At 36.2% G+C, this 11525-nt stretch overlaps 1 long non-coding RNA gene across 1 annotated transcript in view; it reads right to left on the reverse strand.

Moving 5' to 3' along the window:
• Window positions 1–10320, reverse strand: part of LOC107033680 (uncharacterized) — a 58792-nt gene extending 48472 nt beyond the window's left edge. Inside the window, exon 1 of the long non-coding RNA XR_012071433.1 lies at window positions 10083–10320. This is a non-coding gene — a long non-coding RNA (uncharacterized lncRNA). The remainder of the gene's footprint in view (window positions 1–10082) is intronic.
• Window positions 10321–11525: the final 1205 nt, after the last annotated feature.

An 11525-nucleotide genomic window follows, 5' to 3' on the forward strand; every position in this document is an offset into this window, starting at 1 on the left:
ATGAAAGCTGGAAATCATATCAACATTACATTGATCTCAACTGGTCAACTTGTGTAAAATTAAAATGTCAGTAATATTTAATAATTCAATCCATTAACATAGAATACTTCTCTATTTAGATCTTATTAATTTCTCTTATATTATTATATAATCTCTTATATCTCTTATAAAATTTTATAATCTTCAGTATAAAGGCCTTGTACAATCTGTGTTAGAATCATTCTTATTTATTTTTGCATAATGTTACAGATTTCATTTTCTATAATTTGATGCTAGCAGGTAGCAATAAAATTAATTCTTATATATTGACATTTATCCAGCTGCTTTGCAAAATTTACTTGCCAGTTCTAATTGTATATAGGTTATGTTGGATTTCCTATGTACAGCATTGTATAATCTATGAAAAAGGACAGTTTTACTTTGTTCTTTTCAATGCTTGTATCTTCTATCTACTTATTTTTATTTTTCTTGCCCTATTTCACTGGCTAAGGCTTCTAAGAACAATGTTGAACAGAACGAGTAACACAAGGAGGTGAGCTTCCTTGTTATGTCCCTGAACTCAGGGAGAATGTGCTCAATATTTCACCATTAAGTATAACATTTACTAGTTTTTTGTAGCTATTCTTTATTATATTAATAAAATGACCTTTCACAGTTTCTGAAAGTTTACTCTCAATAGAAACTAAGCAAAGAAACTTTTAAAGAAAATACAGCAGAAATAAATAAGAGGAGTCTAAAAGAAAAGACTAAAATGCAAGAAGGATAAGTACAGAAATTGGAAAATTGGTAAATATGTGGGTTAATGTAAACAAATTCTTAATTTAATTAAATTTTAAAGTAATGTCTGCTCTCTGGGGGTTTAAATAACCATAAATAGGACTATGGCAGTAGCTTAATTTTGAATCTTCCTGTTTCTACTACAGGAAACAAAAAGTAATAATAGAATACATTCATAATCTCTGTAACCCCCTCTCATTTTCAGAGAAACTAGACTCAGAAAAATCAACCATCTCTGAAATACATGTAAATGATGCCATAACCTAAGCAATGCCAAAGAAATTCTAATGGTGCAACAACAAGGACAGGATATCTGAGAAGTTCCTAGAATATTAAGCAAATTTTATTTTCTGAAAGAAAAGGCTTCTGTGACAAAACTGATGTGAGAAGGGCTGAGATGTAACAAAGTTCTAACTTTTCAGTACGTGGAGAAAGAAGTTAAAGAAAGTGCCCAGGGGAGCCACAATGAGTGGCTCTCAGAAGACACACCTTTAAAAGTGAGTCGTCATTCTGGCAGGCAACGGTCCCCTGAGGATAGTTGTCTCTGAGCCAGCCTGTGGAACTTGGTAGCCCCAGGAGGTGCACTATCAGTCCTCCCAAGCCAGACTGAATTCTGAGATTCAGAGGCAGCCCCTCTACACAGAAGTGCCACAGTCTGTGGAAACAGGTTGCAGCTACAGCAGTACAAGAGCTTCTGAGCTGAGAGGTTTGGAAAACCACCCAGCTGCTCCCTCCACCACCTCCCACAGAAACGTTCTGCCAATAATCTGATAAAATCCAACTCAGTCACCTTGGAGTAATGACAAAAATATATTCAATCAGATGTTATCAGAAAAAAGAGGGGAAATTAGCAGCATTTTTACAGATAATGGAAATTCACCAGGAAAATGTTGATGCAAAGCCAATAAAAAGTATAAAGCAGACTTCTGGCTTCAGCTCTGACATGTAAAGTGTTTAGAAGACATTACTTCTATCCCTATATAATAGTGAACAAACTGAAAATCAAGGATTTTTCTTTAAATTATTAGAGAACTGAGGCTGCAGTGCATATCACCAGGATGAAATATGGAGAGTCAGGTGCATCCAGAGAGATACAGCTCCTGAGAGATGCTGACTTGGAGCAGACACTGCTGAATGTCATAAGCTAGTATAAACATTAAAATAATAATAATTTCAACAAATTGCTAGAGATTGAATGTGAACTGGTTTGAAAGTGAGATGTATCTGGGGACCATAGTCATTGGGGAACCCCCATACACACTTTAGTAAATAAATTAATATTTATTGTATAAATATTGTTAAAATAAAAAGTCATGGAGTACAAAGTTCACTTGAGGTCTGATTACTTTTAGAACTTTTAGCATAAAAACATTTGGTAACAAATATTTTGTGTTACCATAAAATAGTCTATATGAAGTTAAAAATTAAATTTAAAATATCATGTTTCTATCATAACTTTACAGTTATAAAAAGCAAGGTTTATTACAGCCATTAATCCTGAAAACATTGAATTTTAGTAAGAAGAAGAAAATTTAATACCATTATAGCAATACTATTGTCATCCCAAGAAAGAAGATAGACATTAAAAAGATTTGAGAATAAAAGCCTTACTTATATCTGATTTATGGCTAGTTTTTAAATAAGTCTAATCATTAAAACAAAAACAATAATAATTGTTAAAAACTTGAATGACTTTTGTTATTAAATGTTATAAAAATATTAAGACAATTTTGTCTTTAAAAAACTAAAGTACTTTGATATAAATCTAACAAAATATGTACAGAATCTCTAAGGGGGAAATTACAAAACAAAAATAAAAGAATCAAAGCTTTAAATAAATGGAGAGCTAGATAGTCTATTTTCATGCATTGGAAGACTTCATGTTGTTAAAATATCAATTTGATCTACATACCCAATATAATTACAATCAAATCCCAGCAAGCTCTTTTTGTAGATTGTAATAAATAGATTCTAAAATATACATAGAAAGGCAAAAGTACTAGAGTAGCCAACACAATTCTATCCAAAAAAAAAAAAAAAGAGGAGGACTCACATAACCCAATTTCAAGATTTAGCTTTAAGTTAAATTAATCAACATAGCATATGTCAGTGAAAGCATAAACGAGCATATCAATGAAACAGAACAGAAAGCCCAGAAGGAGTCACACAAAAATAATTGCTGATTTTTGACAAAGGTGCAATAGGCAATTAAATGGAGAGAGGGTGTGTTTTTCAGCAAATGGTGCTTCCAATTGGATATTTATATACAAAAAAAAAAAAGTGAGGCTCAACACAGACCTCACACCTTACACAAAACTTAACTCCAAATGGATCATAGACTTAAATGAAAAATACAAACTATAAAACACGTAGACAAAAACAGGGGAAAATCTGAATGGCCTTGGGTTTGTTGATGAGTTTTCAGATACAACATCTCACAAGCATTATCCATGAAGGAAAAAAATTAAATAGACTACATTAAAATTCAAAGTTTTTGCTCTATGAAAGACACTACTAGGAGTATCAGAAGATAAGCCTCAGACTAGAGAAAACGTTTGCAAATTACACATCTGATAAAAGATTTGGATGCAGATATGCAAAGAACTCTTAAAACTCAACAGTAAGAAAGAATCTCCCAAAATGGACAAAAGATCCGAATAAGCACACCTAGCCAAAGAAGATTTACAAATGACAAGTAAGCATATGAAGAGACACTCCACATCATTCTTCATCAAGGAAATGTAAATTAAAATGGTGAAATATCACTAGATACCTGTTAGAACGGCTAAAACCCAAAACAGTGCCAACCTCAAATGCTGGCAAGGAGATGGAGCAACAGGAACTCCCACTCATTGCTGGAGAGAATGCAAAATGGTATAGCCACTTTAGCAGACAGTTCGGCTGCTCTTACGAAATTTATCGTAGACTCGAAATATGATCCAGCACTCACGCTTTCCGATATTTATCTAATTGACTTGAAAACTCATTTCTACACAAAAACAAGCTAGCAAATTTTTATATCAGCTTTACTCATGATCACCAAAACCCGTCAGCAACCTAGATGTACTCAACAGGTGAATACGTAAACAAACGGTGGTATATTGATACTATGGAATGCTATTTAGAGATCAAAACAATCTATGAACAAGCTATTAATCTACACCCAGCACAGATGAAGTGAAAGAAGCCAGTCTGAAAAGGCTACACACTTTACAATTCCAACTATATGACATTTTGGAAAAGGCAAAAGTACAGCAGTAGTGAAAAGATCAGTGTTTGCCAGAGGCTCGGGGGCAGAGGACGGTAGCATGAGTAAAGCGTGGGAGATTTATTTTCTAGTGTGGCAAATCTACTCTCTATTATATTATCATTATCGATATATCACACTATGCCCTTGTCAAAAGCTATAGAATTTTAAAGCACGAAGAGTGATTTTTACCATATGCAGGTTTTTAAAATAATAATTTAGAAGGCTCAGGGATCCCAGGATGAATGCAGAATGTGACAAATTTAATAAATCATAGGCAAATTTTTTCACACAGGAATGAAAAATTAGTTGAAGTTTCTTAATCCAATTAATTTAATTGATTATATTAATGGATTAAAGGAGAAAACAACAGAATCTTACCAATAATGAAAGAAAAACATTCAATAAAATTCATTACTCCTTTATGATAAACAGTTCAGCACATAAGCCCCCCACCAAACATCAAGCTAGTAAAAGTTGAGAATGATCTTAACCCAATAAAATTTTAATGCAGTATTTTAAAAAATATATAGCAAACACAAAATATGGCTAGATGTGTGGACAGGGGCTTTATCTTACAGATTAAACCAAGAACTCTGAACTTCTGTGGGTAGATTGAAAAGAACATTAAAGGATTTCAAGCAGATTCTCTGTCCATTTTGAAAAGATACGTCTATGGAATATGCAAGAGGGAAATTAGATTATAGGTAGATCACTAGATTACAGTCTAGTGATTTCTGGTGTGTACTTGAAATAACAGAGGAATTGGTAAATGTAGAAAGGAAGGGAGCAATATAAGAGATATTGAAGTAAAACGAAGTTAAAGACTTGTGAAGAATTGGCTGTGAAGGGAGGAGAAGCAGAAATAGTAATGTTTAGCTTTGTGGACTGGATACCGGGAGGTAGGTAAGTCTCACTACGAGGGACGCAGAAACACCCTTGAGGTATTGTGTGTACAAGTGTAAAGCTCAGCAGAGCTGTGAGTGGTAACAGTAAGTGTAGTGCTTGAAGCCACTCATTTAGATGAGGTCATCTAAAAAGAAAGTACAGAGGTGTGTTTAAAAGAAAAATAAAAAAAAAAAAGAGGAGCACAGAAAGGAACTAAAAATGAACAGCCAGGGAATTCAAGGAACTAGAGGAGCATTTGTGTCATTAAAAGTTTGAAGAAGAAACTGTTCAACAATGTGAAATACTACAAAGCTTTGATGCCCTCTTGCTGCCTCCTTTTCACCAACAGTGAATCTTTAAATCACACAAGATATTTTGCAAAGACTATTAATGCAAATTTGTGAGCCAGCACTATCAGACCCGGTCAGGAGATAAGCAGATGTTTATTCCCACCTCTTTCTTAGTCTTAATAGAAAGCTGGAGCGCTCCATCTGCTCCAGCAGAATAAAACGGCTGTCACTTAAGGAGGCACTGGTTAGAACAAAGTCTCTGCTAACTGAATTATACCTAAGAATGCAACAGCACGTTGGAAAATGTTTCTCACAGACAATGAAACAAATAATAGGAATGCAATTCTGAATAGACTTCCATTTACTGAGCTTGATAAAGGGAGAACAGAACACAACCAAAGCAAAATGTAAGGATACAGGTGCTGTAAGTGGACAATGGCAGAAGTGCCCAAGGAGATTAATGCTAAATCATTTAAATCCACTTAAGAGCTAATGTCCAAGAATTTAATGAAATTCAATGTTTTCTCTATTCTTTTTCTCAGAAAAAAAGAAACTGCAACATTAATAAAAGGAGAATAGATTCTATGCTGTTATTGTTTCAGCAGCCGTCACTTAATCCCATTCCAAACCCAATTCTACTTCCCAGAAATGACTTTAACAGCTTTATTGAGGTATAACTGACATACAGTAAACTGCACATATTTAAAGTGTACATTATGCTAAGTTTCAACATATTTATATACCCATGAAACCGTCACCACGATCAAGATAATGAACATACCCATCACTTCCAAAAGTGTCCTCATGCTCCTTTGTAAACTTTCCCTCCTCCCTCCTGTCCCCAACATACCCTGCCTCATATTTCCAGCGAGTCATTGATCTAATTTCTGTCAGTAAAGATTTGTTTATACTTTCCAGAACTCCATATAAATGCAATCCTACATTGTATTAGTTTATTGGGATTTCCATGACAAATTACCACAGGCCAAATGATTTAAACCAACAGAAATTTATTCTCTAACAGTTCTAGGACTAGAAGCCTGAAATGGATGTGTTGATAAGACCATGCTATCTCTGAAAGGTCTAAAGAAAATGCCCTTCTAGCTTCTAATGATTGCTGGCAACCCTTCACATTCTATGGCTTGTGGCAGCATAACTCCAGTATCTGCCTCTCCTCCCCTGTGTCTCCTCTACGTCTCTGTGTGCCCCCAAATCCCTCTCCATATGAGGAAATCAGTCGTTGGATAATCCAGCAAAGACTATTTTCAAATAAGGTTACATTCACAAGTACCACAGGTTAGGGCTTCAACATATCTTTTTGGGACCACTATTCAACCCACAATAGTCTGCCTTCTAGTCTCTCAAAATGCATGTCCTTATCAAATACAAAATACACTCACCCCTTTCCAATCACCCCAAAAGACTTCATGCATTCTAGCTTCAACTCTGAATCTAAAAATCTAATTTAAGTGTCATCAACACAAAAAGTCCCAAAACTCATCTTCTAAATTATCTAAATCAGGTATGATGAGACTTTGGTTATGACCCATCCTGGGATAAAATTCGTCCCTATCTGTGGACCTGTGAAACTAGAAAACTAGTTATTTGCTTCCAAAATACAAATGGTGGGACAGATAGAAAATAGACACTCCCCTTCCAAAAGAGAGAAATTGAAAGGAAGAAAGGAGTTGTAGTTCCCAAGAACAGCTCAAACTCAGCAAGGTAAATTTTATTAGATTTCAAAGCAAGACAATATTCCTTTGTGTATTTGATGCTCAGGCCTCTGTGCCCACCACTGGCCCTGGCCTCTAGGTCCAGAGGCCTCTGAGCCACCCTCAGAGGCCTTTTCCCCTTTTCTTGAAGGATAACATGTTTTTAGCCAAGTAGCTTTACTGGCCCACTTCCTGACTGTAAATCTCCAAAAGTCTGACATCTCTTTCTTCATTTTGTAGCATCTCTAGCTGCTTTGGTTGAAGCTGGCAATGCTATTGGCGATATAACACTCTCAAAGCCCTTACAGCTCTTTCGTGTATGTCAAAGGAGGATCATCTTACCTAGTTACATCTGCTAAGAGCCTGCTTCCAAATCCCGGTCACTTTCACAGGTTAGGACTTAAGCACATCTTTTTGGGGGGACAATTTAATATATAACATACAATATGTAGTCTTTTTGTACTTCTTTTATTCAGCATAATTATTGTAAAATTCATCCATGTTTCTGTATGCATCAATATTTCGTTCTTTTTCATTATTGATTAATATTCTCTTGTATGAATAAACATAAATTTTTATCCATTCCCCTACTGATGGGTGTTTGGATTGTTTCCAGTTTGGGGCATTACAAACTGCTATGAACATTCATGCACAAAGTTTTTGCGTAGACACATGCTTTCACTTCTCAAAGTGGAATGACTGTATCATAATATAGGTGTATGTTTAACTTTTTAAATAATTGCCAAACTGATTTGATTGTCCAACTTTACATTCCCACTGTGGTATGTGACAGCTTCAGTTGCTCCACATCTTCATCAACACTTTATATGGTCATCTTTAAAAAAATAAATTTAGACATTCTAATATACAGAGAGTGTTCTATTGCATTTCCCTGATGATAATGATAGAGTATCTTCTGTGCTTATATGCCATTTGCTTACCTTCTTTTTGTAGTATCTATTCAAATCTTACCCATTTTTAATTGGGTAGTTTGTCTTATGAAGATTTTAGACTTCTTTATATATTCTGAATACAAATCCTTCTTCAGACATATGATTTGCAAATATATTCCTTCTGTCTGTGACTTATTTTGTCATTCTTTTAACATATCTTTCAAAGAGCAGAAGCTCTTAATTTTGATGAAGTCAATTTATCCATTTTCCTTCTATGAATCATATATTATATCAAGAACATCTCACTCAGTGTTAAAAGCCACAGTCCTTACAAAGATCTACAAGATTCTAAGTGAATTCCCTGTCCCCATTATCTTCCTAACCTCATCTTTTACTGTGGATTTCTCCTTTTCTCACTCTTCTCCGGCTAAACCAGCCTCCTGCTCCTTCGTGAACACTCCAGATCCAGTCTTGTCTGAGGGTACTTGTACCTGCTGCCCCTTTTGCCTGAAATTCTCTTTTCCCGAATCTCTGCAAGGTTTACCCCTTGGTCTCCTCCAGATCTGTATTGTATGTTAACTCAGTGAAACCTGCTCTGACCTTTATTATAACAACTGCAATCCCCCAACATTGTCAATACCCCTCACCTGCTTTGCTTTCCATCACACTATATTTTTTTCTTGTTTATTTTTATTTTCTGGTGCCCCCACTAGAATTTAAATTCTATGAGACCAAGGATTTATGTTTGTCCACCAATGTTCTAAATTAAAATATTACCTAGCGTTTAGCAGGAACTCAAAGAATATTTGCTCAATGCATGAATGAGTATCTGAATATATACTGATTTTACCTATGATGATGTGGTGGTTTTACCAGATTTACAGCATTAGTTTAAAATTACTTCCTCTTACAATTTTTCAAAACACACTTTTCATTTTGGAATACTTTTAGAGTTACAGAAAAGTTGCCAAGATAGTACGGCTATTTCCCGTATCCCCACCACTCAGTTTCCCCCATTGTTAACATCTTTTATTACCATGATACCGTTGCCAAAACAAAGAAAATGACATTAGTACATTATTATTAACCCAAATCCTGACCTCTCGCAATTATGAAGTCTATCTTCTAATTCTTCCTAGTTTGTAGAGTACTAATGATAAATAGAATACAGTTGTAGGAGATCTTACCCGTACACACCCTCTCAGGACTACAGAGAACAGAGATGTACTGGACAATCCACCATATTCTTCTCAGGCTTCCCCTACCGTGGTCTCTTCAGACTCTTTTGGCATAGTCTGCTTCAAAGACCTGTATCCTCAATAGTCTAGCATTAGTTTCTGAGTTCACATCTACATCCAAAATTCAGGAAACATATATTAAGCAACCTCTTTCCCCCCCCCCCCAGTGTGACATGTTCTTAGGAGTCCAAAAGGCTCTCCCAAGAAGGCTTTCAGCACACTATCCTCTTACAATACCATTAAAAAAAAAGGCCTATACATTCTGCAACCCTGTAAGCATACAGCCAAGGGAAGAGGTGTCCATCTCCCTTCTTAAAGACGCACCAATTCTTTAAAGCTTGCTTTTAAAGCTTGCTGCTTCTGAAGGAAGAAAGCACTTCATCCCCCAATCCCACAGGAGGGAAGGAAATAGATCCTATTTGTAAGCCACAAAATTAATTTTATTCTCTCTCCTCTAAATCTTTTTCCAGACTTCCAGTGGGGAAAGAAGGATGGGGCTGGTTAATGACCATATAATAATAAAGGGGAGGTGGCCTCCTCTGACTTCTGGAGGTGAGAATGGGAAGTACATCCCTTATGGCACTACACGAGAAAAACTGGATATTTCGGTCTATTCTTGAAGACCCCCTCATTGAGGATTGTTGCCTGAAGGCTTTGTACTTCTACTCTGCCCTCACTGGGGCATCACTATAATTAAGTACTTCAGCCAGCACCTGAACTCATCCTGGGTTGAGGACTCAGCCTGGCAGTTTTCTGAGTACATGATTTAAATAAGCTTAGCCCCAGCTTTACAGATCTCATTTTTCAAAGATGTTCACAATAGTATTTCCCACCTCACATGCTTATCTACAATATAACCTTGATGATTTTTTGATCAAGAGGTGAAGTCTATCAACCCTGGTCTTGAATCTGTATAGGCTTGTGACAAACAGAGGGTGGAAAAAGTGACTAATATGACTTCTGAGATTTGGTGATAAAAGGTGATGGAGCTTCCACCTTGTTTGCTGGGATACCTGCCATGTAAGAAGTTTGATCACCTTGAGGCCACCATGTTGTGAGGAAGCCATGCCACATGATGAGGCCACATGATAGTTCTCCAGTCAGAAACCACGTGGAGCTATTCCTGTCAGCATTCCTAGTCTTCGAATTGTCCAACCCAGGTGCCAGGCATGTGAATAAATGAGGCTTCAGGTTATTTCAGCCCCCAACTGTTGAGTCAGTGAATTCCCATCTTTTTAGTATTCCCAACAGAGGATCCAGATATCACGGAGCAGAGACAAGCTATCCCTACCATGCTCTTTCTGAATTCCTGACCCACAGAATCTGTTTGCATAATAAAGTGTTTTTTAAACCACTAGGTCATAGACAGCTTATTGTGCAGCAATAATGACTGATACATCTGGGGTCCAGAAAATGAGTCTATCTTTTCAGTCACCTGTGTTATTTATATATTTAAGGTAAAAATAACTTTCTCTGAACCTGATTAATGTTTATTGTAGTGCCTCTTGGACCATTACTGTAGGGAGATCAGGTAATAGAATTAAAGAGCTTTCAGATCCTGTTGTTTATACCTTTAGGGAGACACAAAGTCGTATGTGGGCAGGAAGGATAGACCAACTTTATTTGTATAATTCAAGTATTAAAATTTCTACCTCTCCACTTATTTTGGTATGACTCTTAGTCATGAAGGAGCTTCCTGCTTATCCCTATGTGCAATTACATAGTAAGGATACTATGCCCTATTAGGATACATAAACTGTATACCTTGATTTTAACCAACAGGAAACCAAGATTACATTCTACAGGCATTCTTTACCTCACTCTGTCATATTAATCACGGAAACGTAGGCTGCAGTCATATGTTTACCATGACTAGTTGTTTCTCTAGATCCTTCTAAATTCCTCCTGGGTTTTCAAGCTGTTTATTCATGTCAAACTTCATCAGTGTACTTATTTGCATATCCTATGTAGGACTTTTCTTAACCTCTCCAGTTCCTATTCCTAGAGCACCATTAGCTGCAGTCTCTTACTCTCTATGGTCCTTGTAGGGATCAGACACAAGCAATGTTAGCATTTTGTAGCCCCACACTGATGTTTCATGTTCACAAATTTGAAGCTAGACTCTGGGGATAATAGCCAATGCTTATTATCCTCCTGTCAGTATAGCGAAATAGAATTATTGCATTTTATCAGTGTTTAATAATTACAAAATCCCACTTTCATAAACAGAGGACAAATTAGTATGTAAGCTACAACTTTTGACGATCTTTGAAGAACAAACACAGGGCTTGGCTACAGTCCTTAGGGAGAATGTACTGGAGTCTTTAACCCCCCACCCCCACCAATTTTCATAGATGCAGATGTCACTATTTTGGAATAGCAATCCTGCTCTGACAAGCTGGTCTACAGATCTAGGATAATACTTATCTTCAAGGCCAACACCCAAACTACATGCATGAGACTGTCTTTAATTTGAATAA

This window comes from Vicugna pacos, chromosome 3 (assembly GCF_048564905.1).
Source record: "Vicugna pacos chromosome 3, VicPac4, whole genome shotgun sequence".
In the NCBI taxonomy this organism is placed as follows: Eukaryota; Metazoa; Chordata; class Mammalia; order Artiodactyla; family Camelidae; genus Vicugna; species Vicugna pacos.